The following is a 24,668-nucleotide window of genomic DNA, read 5'->3' as shown; positions in this document are numbered from 1 at the left end:
CACTAAATAAAATTGAGCGCCGACACGCATTAAAGTAATATATTTCACTCAGCTCCGTATACTCAAATAGAAAAGCCCGACTCATCGAGTGACGTCACACAACCTGCATTACGGCCTGGTCTAGATCACGATGGCAGTGGTACATACCATAGACAAATAAATAGAAAGACCCCCAACTCAATGCATTACCTTCGACACGCTATTGACGCGACGTCGAGACACTTGGCGGCAAAACATCGGAACTACATCTCGTTACACATAGCGGCAGAATGCGGAACTACATCCCTTGTTACACGGCCCGATCGGTATTACAGGTATCCGTTATGCCAACATTAGAGCACGATCGGTACTGCAGATACCTATTATACCAACACATACTGGTATTTTTCATATCGCCAAAGGAGTGTGTAATGGTTTATCAGTTTAAATAACATGTTTAACCACAATATTTATATCACATTTTTGTTTTAACATGTGAATATAAATATAATGGTTGAACATGAAACTGAAAACCATTAACACACACCGTCATTTAACCCTTTTATTAAATTAATTTATCAAATTTGACTAATAAAAGTTTTTGCATCTTCTAGATCAAATATGTAATTGAGATACAGGATGCGAATAGGATAGGATACTTCTCTCCAAAACACCTTAAGCACTATTTTTAAATAATGTTATGTATCATGTATTGGAAGATAAAAACAAAGATTGACTTTGGAATATTGATTTCGAAGTTATTATTGGTCACTTATATAATTATAATTTGCTCTTAATTTTTTTATGTCAAACATTAGCGTGAAAATAGTCATAAGATGTTTTGCTGTGACATAGTACAACGCACATTCATAAACATTTATAAAACACCACTTTATTTGTTTTACACCGTCAGAGCTGAACATCTATTTTTAAAAGTAACTGCCATTGGTTTAATATATGGATATTAAAAATCTAAGTAATCAATAATCACCACTGATAAAGAATACAAAGAAAACTATTTGTCTACAACAGACATAAAATTAACTTAGACTTTTAATAAAAACACCATTAAGAAATACAGTAAAAAAATTATTTTTCATTCTCTGATGTATAGTTGATTCAAAACACTGAACATATTAGAAAAAGTGCAATACAATTTATTAGAGATAAGTCTATACTTCGCAACATTTCCTAATTTTGAGCTTTGATACTGAGTGTTTGATTTGATTGTGGCCCCATTGTTTAAAATTTGTTGTTGTTGTATTCTAATGCCAGGGGTTTGACAAAGTCATTTGACCTCTTGCACTCCAATATTTTTCGAAGATATTATCATGGCCAGCCACTGAAGCACAGATTTTGAGGTGTTCCGAATCCATTTCTTGGTTTGAGTTGCACAGTGGGTAGTTAGGGGACTGATATATTCCAATTCTATGGAGGTGATTGTTTGGCCAGACAGTCATGGCCTGTTGCCAATCTAAATGCAGCTACAGACGATTTTAGTGGTAAATCGGGAATTAACTGTGGATTATGATGCAGAGTGTTCCATTTTTTCCCTTGAGATTTGTGTTATCAAATTTTGTTTGTTGAAGTCTAAGTATGTAGATTTAATAAATCTTTTCACAGAGTAATACGTAGATTTAGTAACAGGTCTGTAAGTAGCAGTGCTGCCCTTCTTTGCTAAAGCATCAGCATTCTCGTTTCCCAGGATTCCACAATGGGATGGTATCCACTGGAATACAATTCTTTTATTGAGTGATATTAATTGAGAGAGCATTTTAGTTATTTCTGCTGTTTGAGATGAAAGTATGTATTTAGAGACTATTGATAGAATAGCTGCTTTGGAGTCTGATAATATAACTGCATTCTTAATTTATTGATGTGGCATAGAAGATTCCTGAGACTTTTACTTATTACAATGATTTCTCCGTCAAAACTTGTTCCATATCCAAGAGATCTATAAAGTGAGAAGAGACAAAATATTGTACCATATTTACTCTCTTCTTAGCTGATGTTATACGACAAGCATTCCATTATAAAAATTTAGTTGCTTCTGTACCATTAAAGTAGTCCCACCCAGAAATCCGATTGGGGGACTATTTTGCTGCATAGAATTGGAATATATCAGTCTCCTAACTGTCCATTGTGCTACTCAAACCAAGAAATGGATTCGGAACACCTCAAAATCTGTGCTTCAGTGGCTGACCATGACAATAATTTTGAAAAATACTGGAGTGCAAGAGGTCAAATGACTTTATTGTCAAACGCCTGACATTAGAAAACAACAACATATTTACTCTCTAAAAATTCTAAATAATGCACCCAAATCTCACCAGTTGCAGAAGCTGCAGATTCGTATCGCTGCCACTGGACTCCCTCCTATGCCCTATAGATGACACAACTGAAATGCTCATTGTACTAGTAATTATTATTTGTATTTATATTACTATGTAGTGTTAACTTAGGGTCTTAAAGATCGTTAGATTTATCATTGCCCTATATATTACAAAAATTATATTGCTCATAATGTAGAAGTCAAGTACTCTACTTTTTTTTTTTCAGATGAATGAATGAATTCCCCTTATTTTCCTTCAATTAACTGAAGAAATCAACACATTAAACGAAATGAGATAACAATGATAATAATAATAATGATGATAATAATAATAATAATAATAATAATAATAATAATAATAATAATTCATTCTAGTACCGAGGTCATGGAAAGCATGGGGCTCTACCTCCATGCCCCCCAAATGCCTTCTTGGCATGTTACGGGGATACCTTTATCTTTTACCTTTAATAATAATAATAATAATAATAATAATAATAATAATAATAATAATAATAATGAATGAAGTCCATTACCATACACTTGTCAACAAAATTAAACACAATTTTGTTAAAAGATAAAGACAATGAATGAAGCAATTATGTTAGGTGGTGAAAAAGGTTAATGTAAGTAGGCTGGTGATGAAGTGGGTCGTAGTTCTAGAGTGGGATACCAAGCATCCCTTGATGGAATGGCCCCTCTTAGTAAGTTATATCTGAAGTCACCGTTATACTGATTACTGCGAAAATGGCTTGCACATATATAGGCCCTTCTGTAAGGATGAGGATTTTCTGCCACAGCTGCCCACATGTGGTACCTGTTACAATCAAAATTCTGTTATTATCTTAAAAAAAATACACAAACCAGGGTTGGTATTAATTTAAATTAATGATTTAATCATGATGTAAATAAAATAATTTTCATTTTATTTACATCAAATAATTGTTACTACTTAAATCACAGATTAAAATTATAACATGATTAAGATGAGAAATTAACTTCCTGAAAAAAATAAAATAAAATAAACGTTTTTACATATGACTGTTCTGCTGCTTCTTAAAACTATTAGCAATATATATGAGTAGCAAACTTGCATCTCTGCAATGAACAAAATATTTTCTATGGTGAAATATATTTTTCTTCCTATGAATTCATATAAAATTTCACCACAGAAAAATCTTTGTTTATTACAGACATATAATTCTAGCATTTTCTGAAGAAATGGGCAGGTTTTGAAAGTTTGATTCTCATATGTCTTTTCCCAACTCCTAATTAAGGAGCAACAGAACACATGGTACAGGTAGTCAAGTAGAGCCTACTTTCGGAATCACCACCTAATTAAAGCACAGTATGATGCTGAGGATTGAAATGAATAGTTGTAGCTCATAACAATATTCAAAGTAAAAGTTGCACAATGCCAAATGGTCTACGTATTTATTCTGAAAACACACAATGCTAAGCACTTCTGATAAATTTATTTGTAAATATTAATCTCCCTAAATAGTTGAATTCTTTTCTAATGAATAACAAACTGAGCATAATATCTTGCCTAAGTCTAAGCTAATTATTATTATCATTAAGTGCAGGTTATTAGTGCTGTAACTCTTCATGTATTAATAATGAGGCCTATGTGTAAACATAGTAAATTATTTTTGAAGAGATGTTGTTAATTACTTAAAATAACACATTAACAAAATACACAATTATGTAGGAACTAATGCACAAATTAAGTTTAAATGAATTACAAAAGAAGGCAAAAACTCATTTTAATAAACAAATATGAATTTGACAAATAATTCTCACTTAAATTTAAAAATCACTACAGTTTACCAACCCTTACTATTTACTGATGATATATAAGGATATCTTTGCATTGAGCTTATGCCAATGCCATTGCTTACCTTTTAAGCTGTGCTGCATTACTTGGCGCAGGAAACAGGAATAACCAGGTCTTCTCATTACTATCCCATTTCTGACAGTACACTGCAGCACATTCACAGTGTAAAACTCCGCCATTTGTCTTTCTATTAACTGAAACAAACCAGCAGTAGCCTAGTATCATATAGTGCATTAATAACACTACATTTCATAGAACAATTGAAGGATTGCAGTATAATCGAAGTTTGTGAAATATTCCTGGAAGAATTCTATCCACAATCTATAAAAATAATAAATATCTCCGGCAATTTAACTCTTTTCATTTTATCAAAATTATTCCAGTAAAGGTACTACTGTTAACTGTAAAGTCAAATTTCTAAAAATATAGCTTTTCGGGAACAACACTTCTTTACTATTGCGTTACCAAGCTAAGGTACCCCGCCATCCTTTGGTAACGCAACTGTAAAGAATTACACCGAGAACAACATATTTAGTCATATCAGATTCTGTCCCACGAATTTTAAGATGTCTGACCAAAAATAAGATGTTCGTTCATACCCAAAGTGTATATTAACTCTGTTAGTTTACCTTTAAAGCTCTTGGCGTAATTGTAGTTAGGCCTAATACACAGAAATCAGTTCATGTGGTAGTGGTAGAAGGAAGGTAATCGCGTTCTGAAGTTTATCCCTGAAAACAATTACAGATCTCAGTTATAAACGTTTAAGATATGATGGAAGAATTCAGTTTAAATTAGAAAACATGACGGTGCAGTTAAACTGCATCTACACGGTTCAGTTTTTCATGCTCGTACGCACGCAGTCTGGGAAGAATATTGAAAGAATCAAGTTTAAAGCGCATGTTAGAGATGGGTAAAAAATAACACAACAGTTATTTTGGAACTGTTCCGGTCTCGGAACTGTTGCAAAAATGAACAGTAGGTCGGAACCTCCTGTTCCGAAATAACAGTGTTCCGACTCCGAGCTGTTCACTTGCCAACTCTTGCGGGCTCGCAGTACCGCGTGGCACAAGGTATGTTCCGACTCCCTCGGAACTGTTGCAAAAATGAACAGTAGGTCGGAACCTCCTGTTCCGAAATAACAGTGTTCCGACTCCGAGCTGCTCACTTGCCCAGCTGTTGCGGGCTCGCAGTACCGCGTTGCATAAGGTATGTTCCGACTCCGAGATAACAGTCGGAACGTCGGAGCTTGTTCCGATGAACCAACGACAGCTGCAGTTACACTGTACTTGAAACTCTCACGTGGTTGGAGGGGGGCGCATGGACATTGAAATCCTTGCGGTGGCGCGAACTTTAATATCAACATTTGTAAGACTGGCCAATCATCTGTAATGTTATAGTAAGTATTCAATAATCTGTAATATTGATTCCCGCTTTATGGTTTATTTCACCATTAGTTGACTAATTCTGTTTTATAAACATTCTACAAAGTCATAAAGTACGCATACTATTATTAATTCATTGATCAGCTGATTCTATACAAAGGTTAAAGTCGTAAATGGTAATGAGTGGTTTAGTTACAATGTCTGTATGTCGTTTGTTGAGGTTAAGTCTGACAAGCACAAGTTTTTGTGCTATCTTCTCTGTTATCAAAGAACGACAAAAATGTTGTAGCATTATTTGTTGGAAACTACCCATATAAGTACTGATTTGGAGAGCGAGGTTTAATGCGAAGTTTAAATTACACTTTGGTAAAGATGCGATTCCAACATTTTACTAACCCACTGCGGGGTTTCCAGGTTTCAGTACTGCCAATATATATCTTTTTTATTTATGAAATTGTAATATTTATTATTATTATTATTATTATTATAACTGTGCATTAAGAAAAGTAAAAATAAAAATTAATGATTTGTTTTTTTTTTTATTATGTAATAGAGAGAACAGAAATTACATACCATATGTTTTAAATGTTATGTTATTTTTTTTAGTTGGCTACCATGTCTTTATAACTTTATGTACGAAAACAAAGTGTTGTATTCTGTCCTTGTAGTCAACAGCTGTGTAATTACTAACATTAAGCTTTTGAGTTCTGTCCTAGATCATATATACTAACAGATAGCTCTTTTATATAGGCTTTAGGGTTTGCAGTCGAGGCCGGCTTGATGTAGTTCAATAATCGTCAACAGATGGCACAATGACCAACACCATCACGAGACACGAACTCTAAATCGATTATTTCTTGCTTACGAGATAATCTCGGTATGTACTGTCGACAACTGATGACCATGGATAAATATTATTGGCCTATATGACCTTGGCAACTTGGCAAGTTGTCACGTGGGCGAAGCGAAGAGATAAGATAAAGTACGCCTTTGTATTGAATACAATTCAGAATCTCTGCCAGGCAAAGCCAATGTACCGGTAAACAGAATTATGTAGACCATGTTGTAATGGTACCGTATCGGGCGGCAATAATATGATTCGTTATCTCTTCTGTTTTTATATATTTGTCGTGAATATTATTTATATTATCAACTGAGTGTATAACATAATTTATCCGTTAATTGATATTTTATTAATGATAAATCCAAAGAACAATGGGAAATAAGGGACTAAACACTGAAAAATAAATAAAATAAGAGAATTTGACGTTCATGATTATAATGTTGTCGGAGTTTTGTTATACTTTACTTTGAATTATTTTAACTTGTACCACAAAAGCGTATGAAAATTAATGTTTACATTACCTATTTAGTTATGATAGTAGTATATTGGAAAATTTGTGCATATAGCCTGATTACAATATATAAATAATACTATCCTAACCTAAGCAATAGTAGTCTTGTTTATTTCGGACATGTTCGTATAATTATACAAACACAAGAATAATCTAGTTTGCAGCCTGTGATGTCTCGTTTACAGTATTATATAATATACATATTACGATATTTACTAGGTACTTTAACAATATATAGTTAATAATATTATAAAATATACAGGCCTAATCCATTACCGGTAATTTCATAGAAGACGGGCACTTGGTTGAATATAGTAAGTATTACCAACTTCTTTATTTCAGAGTTAAATGTTAGTGATCTTTTAGTGACTTTTACATGTTAGTTCTAGGTTTTTGTACTAGGTGTCGCCGTGATTTTCTTTTAATTTTATTGGTTATAGTTGTCATTTGTTCTAGAATTTTCGTTAATTTTGAATGGATAATGACGTTATCAGTTGTTCTTGGTTGTTTGACGTGAGTGGTGTTATGTTGTGCCTGATGGCTAAAAGCTATTGAAAGTTTCTCATTTTATGATTTTTGTGATTTTCTTTCGATTTGATTGGTTATAGTTATCATTTATTCTAGAATTTTCATTAATTTTTCATGGATAATGACGTTGTCCTGTTGTTCTTGGTTGTTTGACGTGAGTGGTGTTACATTGTAGATTTGTCTGCATTTGTCGAATGCACATCATCATGCTTACGAAAAGCCACTTTTCAGTGCCAATAATTTATTTTGTGTGCACAAGATTGGAATTTTGAAGTAAGAGGGAAAGGAAGGAAACCGTGTTCTGAAATTTATCTATTAAATTTTGTGTCGATTTTGGTTTAGTTCTTTCGCTGGTGAAGAAGGATTGTGTTGAATGTTGAGAAGAAAACTGTTTTCCTGTGGTTTAAAGGAATTATTTACTGAATTTTCTGTAGAAGTTAAGATGTAATAAGTGTTCGAAGAGAATTTCATTTAGTGTAAACACGTGGTTTATTTATGCAAAGTTGACTGTACGACAAAGTGTTGGCTTAGTTCTTTGTTGGCTGCATGGTTTAAGTTTAGATTGCCTTGAAGCCTGTGTCATTTGTACTGGAAGTGAAGAGGTTGTCGTTGAAGACGTCGATGAGAATTGAATTTTATTTGATAAGATGATAAATTATTATGTTTTGTTTTGTGTTTTAGTGATTTTTGGGGGGTAAAGTACGGACGAAAACTGCCAGAAAAGTACTACCAACTATGAAGTTCGAATGCCACCAAACGCCAAAAAAATCAAAGGCGAGAAATTAAATATATTTTCATTTTTTTTGGAGGGCTTGTTCTTCTTTAAAAATATGAATATATATTTGATTTTTCATCTCTGATTTTGCGATGTTTGGTGACATTTGAACTTCATAGTTGGCAGAAGGTTTTTGGTAGTTTTCGTCAGCCATGTTGGATTTTGCCCGTCTTCTAGGAAATTACCCCATTACCAAGGAATACCCCTTCCCTCACATTTTCAATACTGTTTACCTCAAAAGGCCTTCACACCTTATTAGACACTGGATTAAAATAGTCATGTTGATGTAGGCCTACAATATTACATTTTTTTGTCACTACTCCTGATCCCATTCTAACAGTTTCAGGTTTTGTAATTTGTAACAATACTATCAATACTGATGGGTCATTCCATAGTGACACACATAACATTTTCGAAGTAACTATGATCGTCACAGGATATTTAATTAAATACTTAAGAGTTTATGAAAGAGACATCACTGTCTTTTAACGTACGCATTCCAAAATATAAACAGAAAATCTTAATGAAAAGGAATAATTAATAATGTAAAAAATATGAAATATTATATGGTGTGACATATGAACATTTTCTTGCCACTTAATTTATTACCAAAATGGAAAATGTTCATATTATTATTTTGCCAAATGACATAAATAGTTGTTTTCCAAAGAATTAAGACACTTGTGTAGTACATGTAACTGCTGACATACTTTAATAAAAATAACAGTGCCATTAACAAATAAAATATTACGAATTATATTGTGACACACGAACATTTCTGCCAAGTTGATTACTATTTTTTTCCGATGCATATCGAGATTTATACACAGTGCCTACAGTTCTTATTATACAAAGCAACACTTGATTACACTAAAATACACATTCAGATTTAAAATGTCCTTGGTTATTTACAACCATATGTGCTGATATCTCCTGTGTAATATCATGTGATGAATACACCAATATAGGCTATCTACTTTTCCTCCCATTTGTAGTACTTTCCTTTCTTGAATAACACGGAAACTTTAAATTCTTCGCCACCACAAGGTTTTGTAACTTCCTCTGCTTATCTGACGTCTTTTTAAAATTGATTATTTAACGATGTTGTATCAACTACTAGGTTATTTAGCCTCGATGGGATTGGTGATAGTGAAATGATATTTGGCGAGATGAGGTTGAGGATTCGCCATAGATTACATGACATTCGCCTTACAATTGGGGAAAACCTCGGAAAAAACCTCAACCAGGTAACTTGTCCCAATCAGGATTTGAACCCGGGCCCACTCATTTCACGGTCAGATGTGCCTACCATTACTCCACAGCAGTGGACTGAACATGGGTTATGTACAGTTACCCTTAAAAGGAATGAGACAACTCTTGGTCGTCGGAAGTTAAAGTTCTACAGAGCGGTTCACTCGATATCGATGTAACAATAAATACCATGACATATACAACAAGAATTGTTACAAGGACAAGGACCAGAATAAGAATCACGAAGAAGATAGCGATTTAAGGCCACGATTTCACAACATAGCTCGAGTCACAAAATATCATTGCTTCTCTGTACTGAATGGCAAATGCCCGCTATGGGATCTACATTCTGGACTGCTGCTGTCACTGTCTTGTCTCGGTAGCTCATATAGTAGTGTGTCGGTTCTACTATATAACCGAAATGTCTCGTGTTCGATCCCGGGTAAAATTTTTTTTTATTGAGGTGTAATTAATTTCTTCACAGTTCCTCGACTGTCTAATTTGTCGAAAAATATGGAATAATTGGTAATTTCCTAGAAGACGGGCAAAATCCAACATGGCTGACGAAAACTACCAAAACGTTCTGCCAACTATGAAGTTCAAATGTCACCAGACATCACAAAATCAAAGATGGAAAATCAAACATATATTCATATTTTTAAAGAAGAACAAGCCCTTCAAAAAATGAAAATATGTTTAATTTTTCATCTTTGATTTTTATGGTGTTTGGTGGGATTCGAAGTTCATAGTTGGTAGTACTTTTCTGGCAGTTTTCGTCCGCACTTTACCCCCACAAATCACTAAAACATAAAACAAAACATAATAATTTATCATCTTATCAAATAAAATTCAATTCTCATCGACGTCTTCAACGACAATCTCTTCACTTCCAGTATAAATGACACCGGCTTTAAGGTATTCTAAACTTAAACCATGCAGGCAACAAAGAACTAAACCAACACTTTGTCGTACAGTCAACTTTGCATAAATATACCACGTGTTTACACTAAATGAAATTCTCTTCGAACACTTATTACATCTTAACTTCTACAGAAAATTCAGTAAATAATTCCTTTAAACCACAGAAAAACAGTTTTCTTCTCAACATTCAACACAATCCTCCTTCACCAGCGAAAGAACTAAACCAAAATCGACACAAAATTTAATAGATACATTTCATAACACGGTTTCCTTCCTTTCCCTCTTACTTCAAAATTCCAACCTTGTGCACATAAAATAAATTATTGGCACTGAAAAGTGGCTTTTCGTAAGCATGATGATGCCCATTCGACAAATGCAGACAAATCTACAATGTAACACCACTCACGTCAAACAACAGAGAACAACAGGACAACGTCATTATCCATGAAAAATTAATGAAAATTCTAGAATAAATGATAACTATAACCAATCAAATCGAAAGAAAATCACAAAAATCAGAAAATGAGAAACTTTCAATAGCTTTAGCCTTCAGACACAACATAACACCACTCACGTCAAACAACCAAGAACAACTGATAACGTCATTATCCATTCAAAATTAACGAAAATTCTAGAACAAATGACAACTATAACCAATAAAATTAAAAGAAAATCACGGCGACACCTAGTACAAAAACCTAGAACTAACATGTAAAAGTCACTAAAAGATCACTAACATTTAACTCTGAAATAAAGAAGTTGGTAATACTTACTATATTCAACCAAGTGCCCGTCTTCTATGAAATTACCGAATAATTTATGCCCAAATTCTGGGTCTTACAAGTGGGCTGAACCTCGTCAAAAAAAAATCTTACTTGGAAGTTAAAAGTATTCTTCCTGAAACAATAATCATAAGAAACAAAAAGAGACCTGTTAACTTAAAATCTTGTCCACATGCCATCAGCTTCTATTACAGCTCTAAGTCAATCCGGCATGGATATCACGAGATTGTGGAACAGGTTCTGATCCTCGGCGAGATCTTCCCAGGTGTCAACAACTTGATTCCACAATTCGTCTCGATTTCGAGGGCGTCGGTGGGCATAGGTGGCTACTCTGTAGTGACATAAACACAGATTATCTCTCGGAACTTTTCCGTAAAAGTAAATTAAATTCACTCCTTGAAACTGACAACCTTAGTTGTAGCGTAATTTTCCTACCAGCATACAAGCTGAAGTAGCACAGCCATTGATAAAAGTTTTGTACACAGAATTAGACTGAATTTCTATTCGACAGAATCTATAATCAATGGCTTTTCTGAACATGATAAACAAATCCTAAGTGTTTCCAATGTCACTGAGCAATTTCAAGTATCTAGTGAGTATTTACATTTATGTCTACAATATGAATCTTGGAAAAACGTATATGATACTGGTACTACTGGTATTAAGGGTAAATGTATTGTATCTTTCATTTAATTTCAGAATCACTTCAGTGGATGTTCTCCACTGAATGTTGTGAAAAAAGTCAAAAGTAAAAAAATGTAAATAACGCAGGGACTTAAAAATCTAATGTATTAAAAAGAAGAATCTCTATATAATGAGCTGAAATGTAATGATCCTAATGTTCTTAAATACTACAAGAAGTACAGTGTAATTTATCAAAAATAATGAAAGAGGGAAATAGAATTATTTGAATAGAAAAGTACAAAATTCAGATAATGCAATTAAAGCTATTCGGAATATTATTAAAGTTAAACTTGTAGATATTCTAAGAAAGAAAATATTTTTTCATTAAAACAAGTGATTATAAAGTAGAGGATTCCAAATCTATTGCAAATTCTTTTAACGTCTTATAGTATATGGTACAGAAATATTATTGACAACTTAAACATTACAGATTTTGCAAAAGATACTGCAATTGGTTACTTAACAGTTGCATTTAATAATTAGTATTAATATATGTAATTAGTCAATAAATGCAACATTGCTTTTTCATTCAATCATAACATGAATAAAATTGAATGCACATTAAATTAAACACTATTGGAAACACGTAGATAAAATAGTTAAAATCAACTGAAGGGGTGAGAGTGAAATAATCCAAAGCCACACTTTTAACAAAAAGTGTTTTGTGCGAGTGCATTTCTTACACATATGGGAAAGCTACTAATAAAATATTGTAATAATTACTCAGCAAATGACATAGCCTAGGACTCTAAACCTTTGTAAAAGTTTGTCTGTGTGTCTTAGGAATATTTTTAAATTTCATTTTAATTGTTAGTTTTTAATATATATGCATTTACATTGTATATGTGTGTATGTAAATGCATTCACTAGATTAACGTTTATAATATTATAACTTGTAATTTTGTATTGTCTGTGATCAGTTTTAATTTTAGGACTTTGTAAAACTCTATTTTAACGTTACTTAACTATTTCAACATTATTCAGACAAAAAAAAAATCGTTGACGTAGACTAAGAATCGAACTCACTCTCTTCTACACAACAGGCAGAAGTCTTAGCGTCTGAGCTATTGAAACGACACAAAAGCTTTTCTTTCTGTGCGGAGTGTCGATCTAGTCATGAAGGTCCATTGTTGATTTTACTACACGATTTACGTATATATTTAGATTTTATTTACGTAATATTATCATATGTTTTGCAGTATTTGAAGTGAATTTCGGAACGATGGTAGTAACAAACCAAATAGCCTGCATTTAAGTAACTCAATATTCGTTATCTTGTGTATCAGTGCTCTGGTCTCCGATCATGCGCAGTGTCTTACATCTGAGACTTAGGAATATTCAATCGCCTCATCCTTTTCCAGGGAAACTGTACATTAATTCTTTTGACTTTCGGTTAGCTTTCTTAAGAATACGCATAAAGAAATGTAGTGCTTTCCAGGCTATCCTTGTAATATTAGTGACTTATTTCAACCAGTTTGTTACTAAAAATATATACAGTACCTAAGTGTTTACTTGTGGCACTGGTGATCCATTTAATTGGTATGTGAGACGAATTTAATTTTGTGTTTTACAGAAGGATACATATTGATTTACTTTTACTCACATTGATTTTAATTTTATTTGTTGTAGTCCAGTTTTCAATAACGTCAAGCTAGTTTTGCAAGGTGGTGATATAAGATTTATCACTAATGTTTTCTATATATCATACAGTCATCCACGAATAACCTTGCCTGAGAAGTGGCATTTCTATTCAAATCCTACAATAATTTTCAGTAAATATTTTTCACCGAGAAGCTATTATACATTTAATTTTACTTCTGAGACCAGTGAAATATATGCCAATTTTATTAGGAAGGTGCATGTATAATTATCCAATAGCATGATGTTATCTGCAACAAAAACTAAAGGGCAAGAAAGAAAAGAAGAAAACATTAATGTTGTGGTTCTTAGAGTTCCAGTAGAGTTACACGTTCATTGTCCACTGAAAGTTGTATTTCTCTATTGAAGTGTAAAAGAGAAACTCTCATAAATTATGTCAGAAACAAAGAAAGGCACCACCCAAATATGTGGGATAATTAATTTAATAATGTTATTACCGGGACTTGAAAAAAGCAATCATATGTAATGGGTGGGGAAAAAATACTTTTTAATCGCGCTTCTATAGTTTGACAATGCTGACTATTCAGAGTTTTGCCTGACAGGTGAGCTACCATAAATTCCTTGAAGTCCTAGTTATTACTGAAGCCAAATGTGTGTCTCTTGTCAAGAGTCCATTTTATTTATACTTGTTAAGACATCATTCATAGACTAGTTACCGCTTTCAGTTTTGATACTAAATACATTGAAATTAATCTATTATTATTCGTCCTATTTATACATTTATATTGAATGATTCGGTCTACCTTCATAACACATCTCATCAACAATACTCGATAAAGAGTTGAATTAGCTTCCATGCTGCGTTGTATTTATTTTGTCATGTTCCTATAGCAGGAATATTAAATAGGAATTCCTTAAAACAGATTTATATTCACTCCTATGCCTTTATATAGAATGCCAGTACATATACTGTATTTCTTAAGATTTGGTTACTTTATAAACAGTATGTTAGTGCAAGAACTCTTTTTTTCATATTTAATAATTCTGGCACGTGTCAATAAATATGCTTGAGACCTCTGTCTCTCTGAATTACTCTTTACTAACTGGAAACATATTCCAAATTTATATTTTAAAAAAGTATTAAAATATCCTCACAATTTAGAGCATAACAATTCCCGAAATAATCATCCTACATTAAATTATTAAGATAAAAATGATTAAATCTATCGCTTGTAAAAATACCTTTATGGTCCTAATAAATTAAGAAATAATTTACATCCAACAGATTTATTTAAAAATGGCCTGCAGTTATTATTTTGAATTTTATTGTACCTTAATAAAGTGAGTTAAGGTACAATAAAATTTCATCAAGTTTCAAAGAAAGTAATTCCATCTTTCCAACAGGGGGACAATAAATACTTAAAGTAATGCTAAACTCGAAAAACTTATTGATGCAACTTAATTTCATATTCTATACCACTGGCACCAAAAAAAAAAAAGTGTCCTATTGTTCATACTGATTCAAGATGAATAGTTTCTTAGTGTTTGTCCATTCCACTTTTTTTTATTGTCCTTCCCATTTCTATTTCTCTCATTTTTAGTAGGTTCTTCACATGTAGTATATGTTTTACTTTAATACATATAATGACCATGAAGATATTTGGATATGTCTTACAAAATTCTTGCTGAAGACCACTGTGGTAACATTCTGCCGCATCTGTAGTTTGTACATTTTGAAATTTTCGTGCTTCAGCTCAGAATTCAGGCGGGGGGAGGGGAGGTTGATGTGCCAATGTAGTTTTCCAGAATATAATAATATTCAAAACATTCTCTAATAGGAGGGGCCTCTGATATTAGCTCTGCAAAAAATCTGATATCGGTACTTCTGTTGCTGGTAAATAAGAAAGAACGAAATATAAAAATGTTTAACCACTTTCGAATTTCAGGTGGTTTGTGTCTCAGCTGCTGGTTTGATATACTGTTTGTTTCCTTTAATTTTCTAGAGCAAAAACTGTCCTAAGCGAAATTTACACTCTGTAATTTTAACACTGGGAACATTTATTTTGGTAGCATTGTGTGATGCTATTTCATAATATAACAAGAGCTTTGAAATGATTAACTGCTAACTACTTACCTGGGTGAAACGGTTCCTGTGATTTCTGAAGTGAAAACCGTTCAATTTATAAGGAATTTTTTTGTGGATATGTAGTTGATTGTATATGCAAGGTGTAAAAGTGCCTAAACTAACTGACCCCAGCGCTGTCATGGAGGCCACACCAGGCCATATATTGTATGGAACCTACAATTTTTTTTAATTAATCGTATGGGGAAATGAAAATTTTGTCTGTAAGGAGCCATACAGCATATGGGTGCCTAAGTTTTGTACATGGAGATCTACACAGATCTTAGATCATCTCTTGCTGTTCGTACTGTACCTACCGGTATTTTGTTTGATGTTCATAAACAAAAAATTATCCACCTCTTCAGCACTGGAATCCAGAATTATATAAAATAATGGTTGAAAAACGAGAAGTGCTGCAAATATACACTCCAGGATTCATCGAGACAAGTGTGCATCAATGGTGGTGCTATATGGTGTATTCTTTAAATCAAACTTGTACAATTAAATTGTAAAGCAAAACAATTTTACTTCTTCTTTAATATTAAAAAAATAATAATTAAATGACAATTGGAGAGATAGAGAGAGGAGAGTAAAATATATTTCAAGGGAGAAAACAAGGGGTGGGGTGCATGGCCAAGAAAAAAATTACCATGACAGCACTGACCAAACCTAACCTGTTACAGACTCATGTATGCAAGGTGAAGAAGCTGAGTACGAAGGAAACTACCTCAGCGCTAATCAAGATTTTCAGGTATAACTCCCTGCAAAGTTGATTTGAATAATTTATAGGGAAAAATTGTTCTGGGGCCGGGCATCGAACTCGGGACCTTTGGTTTAATGTACCAACGCTCTACCAACTGAGCTACCCGGGAACTCTACCCGGCACCGATATATTTCAAGGGAGAAAACAAGGGGTGGGGTGCATGGCATATATAGATGAACTATATATATATATATATATATATATATATATATATATATATATATATATATATATATATATATAAAGAACTTCAAGTGTCAATATTGTCTCAAAGGTTTCTGTGTAACAAACTTCATTTAGAAATGTCCATCTGCGATTATGTTAACTGCAGAAGAAGGAAAATATTGTCGTAATATGAAGTTACTCAAATTTTCAATTAAGGACAAGGAAAGGCTACAAAAATTATTTTTGATTTCACCCTTATAAATTGAACGATTTTCACTTCAGAAATCACCGTAACTACCTCAGCACTATTTTATGTAATTTAAGGACCAGTATAAATGAAATTTGATTAAAGTGAGAAAGAAATTCGTAAGGGAGGCGATCAGGAGGGATTGAGGTTGTCTACTAATTCGTTACAAACAACTATTATAGACTATTTCATTTGACTAACGGTGATTTGTAGAGAGCAAAATACCTACAGTAGGGTAAATAATCTAAATCAGTACGTTTATGAGAACGGATATAAAAGTGCCAGGAAAATAACAGAATTACCGTATATTGCAATTAATTCTGCATTGGCAGAGAAACGGCATAGGGTATCGTAAATCTGCTGAAAATGAGAAATTGTGTAAAAAAAATTCATTCAGAGCGAATTTTCCAGCCTGATATCATCTCGCCCACGTTATGGACATAATTCAATACCGTAAGACTGATATGAAACGAATACTAGAACAATTTGTTAACCAAAGACGATGTTCCGTAGTTATTTAACAACATACAGAGCAAATAAAAAAAACAAACGCATATTCTAGCAATAGTTCAGATGAAAAGAAAATGATTTGTACGACCGCTTATTCGTAAAAAGAACACTGCCAGCTGTGTAGCCTACATGAAGCAATATTTCAGGTCTACGTTATGAACACGTTGAATTTAATGTGGACGAGAAACGTACAGTTATTATTTATCTGCTTCCATATCGCATCATAGAATACACCTGTAAAATGAAAACATGTAGGCCTAGCAAAGAGGAAACATGTTTGGGAGGGAGGGAGTTGTAATTCTTCCCCTATCGGATAAATTTCAGAAGACGAATACCTGCTTTTCCTTCATATTAAAAAATTGTAATCTTGTGCACACAAAATTAATTAGTGCCTTTTCGTGAGCATCATGATGTGCATTCAACAAACGCAGACAAATCTGCTCTTTTTAGTATTTTGTGTTAATTGTTGCTAGTGAGGTATTGTATACTGAAAATTAAAAACAATTAGATATCGTACATCAAATGATGACATTATATATTGAACGCAAACAACATTATATCAGCCATGTACCAAAATGTCATCTATGTGTGTTGATGAATTTGGGTAAAACAAGCATCTGTATGCTACAATTTAGCGACACATCAAAGTAACATAACCTCACATTACAATGAGAAAGATATTTGGAGGTGGCATGACGTAAAAAAGTCATCCCACAGTCTTATTACTCTATGTACTTTTCAGGTACTCTGCCATCTAGTGTTAGTTATTGCAAGCTCATTTCTCGACACTAGCGACGCATAGCGTCCGTTATTTTCCAGTTGCGTCTAAATTTAATATAAGCTTGGTCAATCTGTTTTATATATGATCTAGGGTTCTGTTCGCATGCACAGCAATTTTCCAAAATCGATTCGAATGTGCATTGCAGTGCCATCTATAGATAAGAATGTGTACTATGTCATGCCTATGAGTGCTCCAGTGCATAGACAAATAACAGTGTGAGCTGCATGGTGTTATTTGTCTATGGTGAAGAGGGAGGGTACTGTACCGTTCGTTTGAACGACTCAACGACTCCGACTCATCACCACTGGTGACTGTTATTTCGGAACTGTTATTTGGAACAGTTCCGGTTTTCGGAACCGGAACCGTCGGAACTGTTCCGGGAAAAGAACAACTTCGCCCATCACTAGTGCATGTTGAATTAACATACATTAAGATTTTCTGTCTACAAGGTACGCCATATTAATATTAAAATACCAAAATACCATGTGATGGAGTGTAAAAACCGATTATAGTTTCACTGACCAAGTTCTGCAGCAGCGAAAGCTAAAATAATATATTATCTGTGTGCACTTCCGTTATTATTAAATACCAATCTTGCAGGCATTGCTTGAATGTGTGAAGTTGAAAGAAAAGTTGAACCGTGTAGATGTAATCTCAAACATATTTCTTTCTTACCTTTAACGTTGCGAATTATTTCTTGTTGCAGAAAACCACCAGTAACTTCTCAATTAACTCGATCTGTTCAAATTTCTTCCTTAAGCAGCCATGTTCGTCCATTCCATAATTTATACAAGATTTAAACAGAATAGGAATGCCAACATCCAACAATTGATCAACTGAACAAATGAGGTTAATAGGTCATACACAGTACACTAATATGGCTACTTTGTCCTCGAATGAAAATGCAAAATAACTATATAGTAATAGTAATAATAATCCGAATATTATAAAACTGACACATTCTGTAAATAATGGATATTAATAATATCTGTTTAAAACTGTCATATTGGCAAAACTTATAACCAAAGAACTTTCGAAACCAAAGAGTTTTGTACTGCTAATTTTACAAACTCTGTGATCGAAATACAGCCAGCGCTGTCCTGACCACATGCGGCAAACTATGGAATATCTATGAGCATCCAACATCTATCATTTGAGTTAAACCCCCCTGGTACATACCGTTGCTTGCGAGAATATCTCGTAAGCAAGAAATAATCGATTTAGACCGATTCAGAGTTCGTGTCTCGTGATGGTGTTGGTCATTGTGCCGTCTGTTGACGATTATTGAACTACATCAAGCCGGCATCGACTGCAAACCCTAAAGCTTATATAAAAGAGCTATCTGTTAGTATATATGATATAGGGTTGTAAGCTGCCTTGCCCTCACTATCTGTCTCTCTCTCGACGCAAACACTAGCAGACACGAGACGATAAAAGTCACCCTCGGCTCTCTTTTTGCGCATGCGCCATCGGTGTAATATTTCCGCTTCCGGTGTGATGCTGGGCCTCGTTGTAAGCATAAAAATTGTTTTATTCACCGCATTCTAGATTCACCCACAGTCTAATACATACAGTCACAAAACTTCAACACTTTTTCTGCCAACATTCGCGACACTAGCGCCCAAGCAGCAGGCAAGGCACTGGTCATAGTCTCGTTCAGCCAGCATATGCTTTAAAGGGATGAGAGATATTATAATAACGTTTTAATCATGCATCGGAATAAAGGCAATGTGTGCAAAGACGAAAATTGCAGTAACAAGTTTAAATCTCCGAATTTGTCGTTCTTCAGATTCCCTGAAGACCAAGAGAAAATCATTACTCAGTCGTAACCAATAATCCACGTTGAAGGTAGCCTACGTATTGTATTCTATAAAACATTTATTAGTTATGTTACCTATTTCTATGTCAGGAAGGAGAGTTTAAATAAAACCAAAGTAAATACCTGTTACAGTATATTAATTTTTTGCAGAAATCATATGTGTAAATGTGTAACCATTCCGATTTTGGATAATGTATCTTAAGTTTTTAATGCAAGTAATTCCATAATTTTTGTATTCGTCTTTTTTTCTTTATATTTTTCAAAAGTTGAACGTTATATTGCATTCAAGTAGGGATCATGATGTTAATTTTTCAAGAATTCATGGATTATTGTAATCCTTTTGCAAAATATTCACTTCTTGAATAAATCCAGACTGTGTCGATAAATTTCTGATGTGTTGGTGTAGATTCATGTGGCAGACGTATTAAGTTCTCAATAGCCTTTTTAAATTTAATATATAAAAAGCAATCTTTTCTGTAACAATTTGCATGACTGTTATTGGTGTTGATTTTATATTCCCAGTGATTATTTGAGCCGTTCAGAGCAGAAGTGGTGTAAGTCAAAATTAGGTAATGAGGTTTAAAGTAAATATTCTGTAAAATACAGCGCAAAGTAGCAATTAATATATCCTTCGTGCTATTCACTGACTACTAATAGTTTAAATAAATTCAATATTAACTGCTACTTTGCGCTGTATTTTAAAGAACGTTTACTTTAACCCTCATTACTCATTTTGACTTACACCACTTCTGCTCTGAAAATAAAATTAGGCCTAGATTTTCTGATTTAATTGAAGTCACAATTTTTTCAACAAAATTGTGTGTTCATTTATTTGTTCTCACCTACGTCATATTAACAGTAAGAACATGTAAATTACGTATTATATAAGTAGGATAAGTTAAAATAAAGCTTATGTGTGAAAACTGGAAATGTAATGTAAAATGCGGTAAACTTGCCATAAACATTTAAACCATAATATCAGCACTATTTGCCACTCAAAATAATAAAGGAAATACCGGTTCTTAAGAAATGAAAAATAATGAACTTCATAAATCAATGTCTGTCATATTAAGGTTTAAATCTTCCCCTTTTTATTTTCAAGTTTACCTCAGCGGCCGAGTTTGCCCCAATTTGCGGTATGGAAAATAGTTACTTTCTCAGGAAATAGGGAGAGGAATTCACCACGCAATGTACCCTACGAGATATGCCCTTCAATTTTGAAGCTATTAATTTTGACTCTTCTCACAGGAAATATAGAGTTCCAATGATTCATAAATATATTTAGGAATGAATTTAATTAACCATCCACGTACGAACAATTATATTATTTCAAACCATGATACGTGAACAGGACCATGATTCAGTTGTAAGGAGCAGAAAGAATTACGTTTATTCCCAGCTTCTGAAACTTGTAGATTAACTGCGTGTGAAATTCTTCTAGGATTCTAAAGTAAAATTAATAAGAATCATATACACTTATACTGTATAGCATAAAAATATAAAACAAATTACGCAAAACCCGTTTTCTGATATGTTATCATGTGTCGTGTGCACACTTTTAACTTGCCTGCCGCTAGAGGGCTACTGTCGCGCCAGCTGTCAAATGTTGGCATATTTTATACGTATGAGTTGCGTGACTGTAAGTATTAGACTGTGATTCACCTTCGTCACGATCATATATTATTTACATTTCAGTGATACAAGTTACGTAATTATAATAATAGTGCATTGATGTATTTCACAATTATTACTCCAGATCCTGTTATCCAAGTCAAACGTTATTTTCGTATAATTGTATTCCAGAATATTTCCTCATAAGTCTTGATAGGCTATATGTATTAAGAGTTAATTTCTGGTGGTAGTATTGATATTAAACTTGGCTAACACAATATTCCATCTACAACTTCAGAGGGGCGGCAAGAACTAGCGCTGAGGTAGTTCTGTATATTTCAACTGTAAACCAACTTACGAATCTCGTGATATGCAAATAAATATCACCAAACTTAGGTGCCAACTTCAGAGAGGCTGCAAGACACTTTGTGTCCAAATTTATAAAACCAGGGGCATCATATCCAGTAAAATTAAGAGTGATCTCAGCCTTGATAACAATTCGAAGAGATATTCCTATGTAAATAAAGCGGCGAAACTAGCGCTGAAGTAGTTCTGGTGATTTCGGAAGTGAAAATTGTTGAATTTATAAGGGTTTCTTTTTATGTAGATACAGTTGATGTATATGCATCATAGACAAATATATGCATGGCGTAACAAAACCCTAAACTAACCAAATCTAACCTGTCACAGATTCGTAAATGCAACATGTATATAAGCTGGGAACTACTTCAGCACTAGTTTAGCCAAAAATTGAATTAATTTGTTTGAAAGTTGAAGTAGGTTATAGGCCAAAGATTATTATTTGAACTCTATAGAGAGTAGTGGTTTGGTTCGACTGGAACATCTCGGAAAAAAGAAGACATATATATTTTTTTTATTATTACCGGTATAGACCTATATTCATTATTATTTATTATTCCACAGTTGAGTAACAAAATGGACAAGGAACCATCCAAAAGAACAAATCGGGACACCCTTAGAACAATAGCATTTTAAATATCATGGTAAATTAGAAAACATACCACTAACTTTATGAGTTCCTGTAGGCCCTAAATGTTTTTATCCATCTAAATCACTGATAGAGGAGGTCAGCTGTCGAACATGTTAGTAAAGCAATTCACAGTGCCGCTATCTTTCCTGAATTTGAGATCGGTGAATCTTCACACATGCAACAGAGTGACTCCACTTCTCTATCCATGATCCACATTTTTGTAGTTCAGTTCAAATCTATGAACTATTGGGATCGAACAGTAATGGTCCTAAGTCTTACCAAGCGGAAATAACACAGAGCTAACAGTTAATTAACAGTGTATGGTAATTATGTAGTAATAATCGGCCAGGCCTCCATATTCCCGCAATAGAGGTCCAGGGCACCTTCGTTATCATATGTATTTTCTTTTATTAAATTTCGTTTGTATATGATTAACTTGTCATCCAGTATCCACTTTACACCCTGGATCTCTGTTGTAGTAAGATGATGGCCTGGCCGATATGACCTGTCGATGGTTTGTTTCTACACAATTATTAAAATATATGTATATACTTGGTAATGTATCTATCCTGGATCTCTATTACGGGAAGATGGCCTGGCTGGTGATTACTACTTAATTACCCAAAATTTAAAACTAACCATTATCAACACTCGTTTTTAGGTTGCTTTTTTTTTTTTGTTATGATCGTCGTCGTAGGTGTGTGCTCGTTAATTGATTAGCAACGGCTATATAACTACTGATAATGGATAAATGCTTAATAAAGAAAATTGTCCCCACTGAAAGTGCAGTGAACGGGAATACAATGATAAATTGGGTTATATTAATGATAGTGAAACTAATGGCTCATCGTCGGGTGGCGATCAAAACCTTGTAATTCCAAAACTGGAAATTTTACAAGAGAAAGATATAATATTACTGATACGATATCATGTTCACGTGCTCTATTTTATGTACATGTCTTAAATGTCTGTTTAAATTCGACTGTTTACTAAATATGGTACTGCAATGTTTGCATACCACAGGCATTATTACAGAAGTTTGAAAACTAATCCATCAATCTCGAATGAAAGTAAAAGAAATCCAGTTCACAATTACTGCGGCAAATAAAACATTTTTATGCTTACAACGGGGCTCAGCGTCACACCGGAAGCGGAATTTCTTCACCGATAGCGCATGCGCAATAAAGGGAGCCGAGGGTGACTTTTATCGTCTCGTCTAGCAGACTACCGTACTGCCTTCCGAATTGCCGTCGACTTTAGGTGCTATGTCAATTTGACATGAAATGCACTAGAATTCAGTGGCGTAGCATGAAATTTTGAGCAGGAGAAGCTAATTCAAGTTGTTCTTCATGCAATATGAGAAAACGTATTACAAAAATATAGTCTTAAAATAAATAGTAGTCAATGTCAAGTCAGCAGTCGAAGATTGGTTGGAACCTCGTAACACAAATAAGGCATGACCTCAAATGGTACGTAGTAAAATATGATTTCACGGTTTAGGCCTACACATATCTCTAACAAATAAGTATAACATTAGCTCACTCCCTGTCATAGAGGAATCACAATATTAACGGTCAATAGATGCAGTACGTAAGTATGCGTCTGTCTTTTGGTTGTGTCCTTCATTGACAGCAAGGGAGTCGGTCATTTGTTTTTTAGATCACACTTTTGTTCGTAAGTCAGTCTTGATAATAGAATTGTCCTAAAAATTCAAGTAAATTGGTGTCAGGAACTGTTATTTCATTCATTATTTATTATATCAGCCACAATGCACACTAACACTTCAACTGAACACAACTGACGAAAAGGGATAACTCGGGAACTACTTATTTTCAATGTCAAAGCTAGCTTCTTGCTAGCCTTGCGACCAGGATAGTTTAGTTAGAAAGGGATGGAAAATCTGCGGGGTGGGTTACACAGAAGAATGAGTATAAGAAACCAGTCTGCTTGGAAGGAGTATAAGAAACCAGTCTGCTTGGAAGCTGGTGTGTGCAGGCTTCTTGTTTACTGCTGCATCACAAATCATCCTGAGCTGCCGCATCACAATAGTTAATGCGTAAATATAAATTATATTAAAATTAATAAATAATTTTGTCCATAGACTGACGGATTATTATTAAATTATTATTAACTGGGGAAGCTGAGCTTTTTAGCTTACATTGACGCTACGCCACTTCTAGAGTTAGAGCAGATCATTCTAACATTTCATAATATATTTCACTTCGACTTCATTAAAA

At 33.7% G+C, this 24,668-nt stretch overlaps 1 long non-coding RNA gene across 1 annotated transcript; it reads right to left on the bottom strand.

Annotated features, from left to right (window-relative positions):
• Positions 1-864: 864 nt before the first annotated feature.
• Positions 865-19,247, bottom strand: LOC138700173 (uncharacterized). Its single transcript, XR_011332281.1, has 4 exons — positions 18,686-19,247; positions 4,775-4,873; positions 4,210-4,339; positions 865-3,125 (listed from the first exon to the last, which is right to left on the bottom strand). It is a non-coding gene; the product is annotated as an uncharacterized lncRNA (long non-coding RNA).
• Between the last annotated feature and the right edge of the window lie 5,421 nt (positions 19,248-24,668).

The sequence above is a fragment of the Periplaneta americana genome, chromosome 5 (assembly GCF_040183065.1).
Source record: "Periplaneta americana isolate PAMFEO1 chromosome 5, P.americana_PAMFEO1_priV1, whole genome shotgun sequence".
NCBI classification, from domain to species: Eukaryota; Metazoa; Arthropoda; class Insecta; order Blattodea; family Blattidae; genus Periplaneta; species Periplaneta americana.
This window is presented reverse-complemented; position numbering and strand designations above follow the sequence as displayed.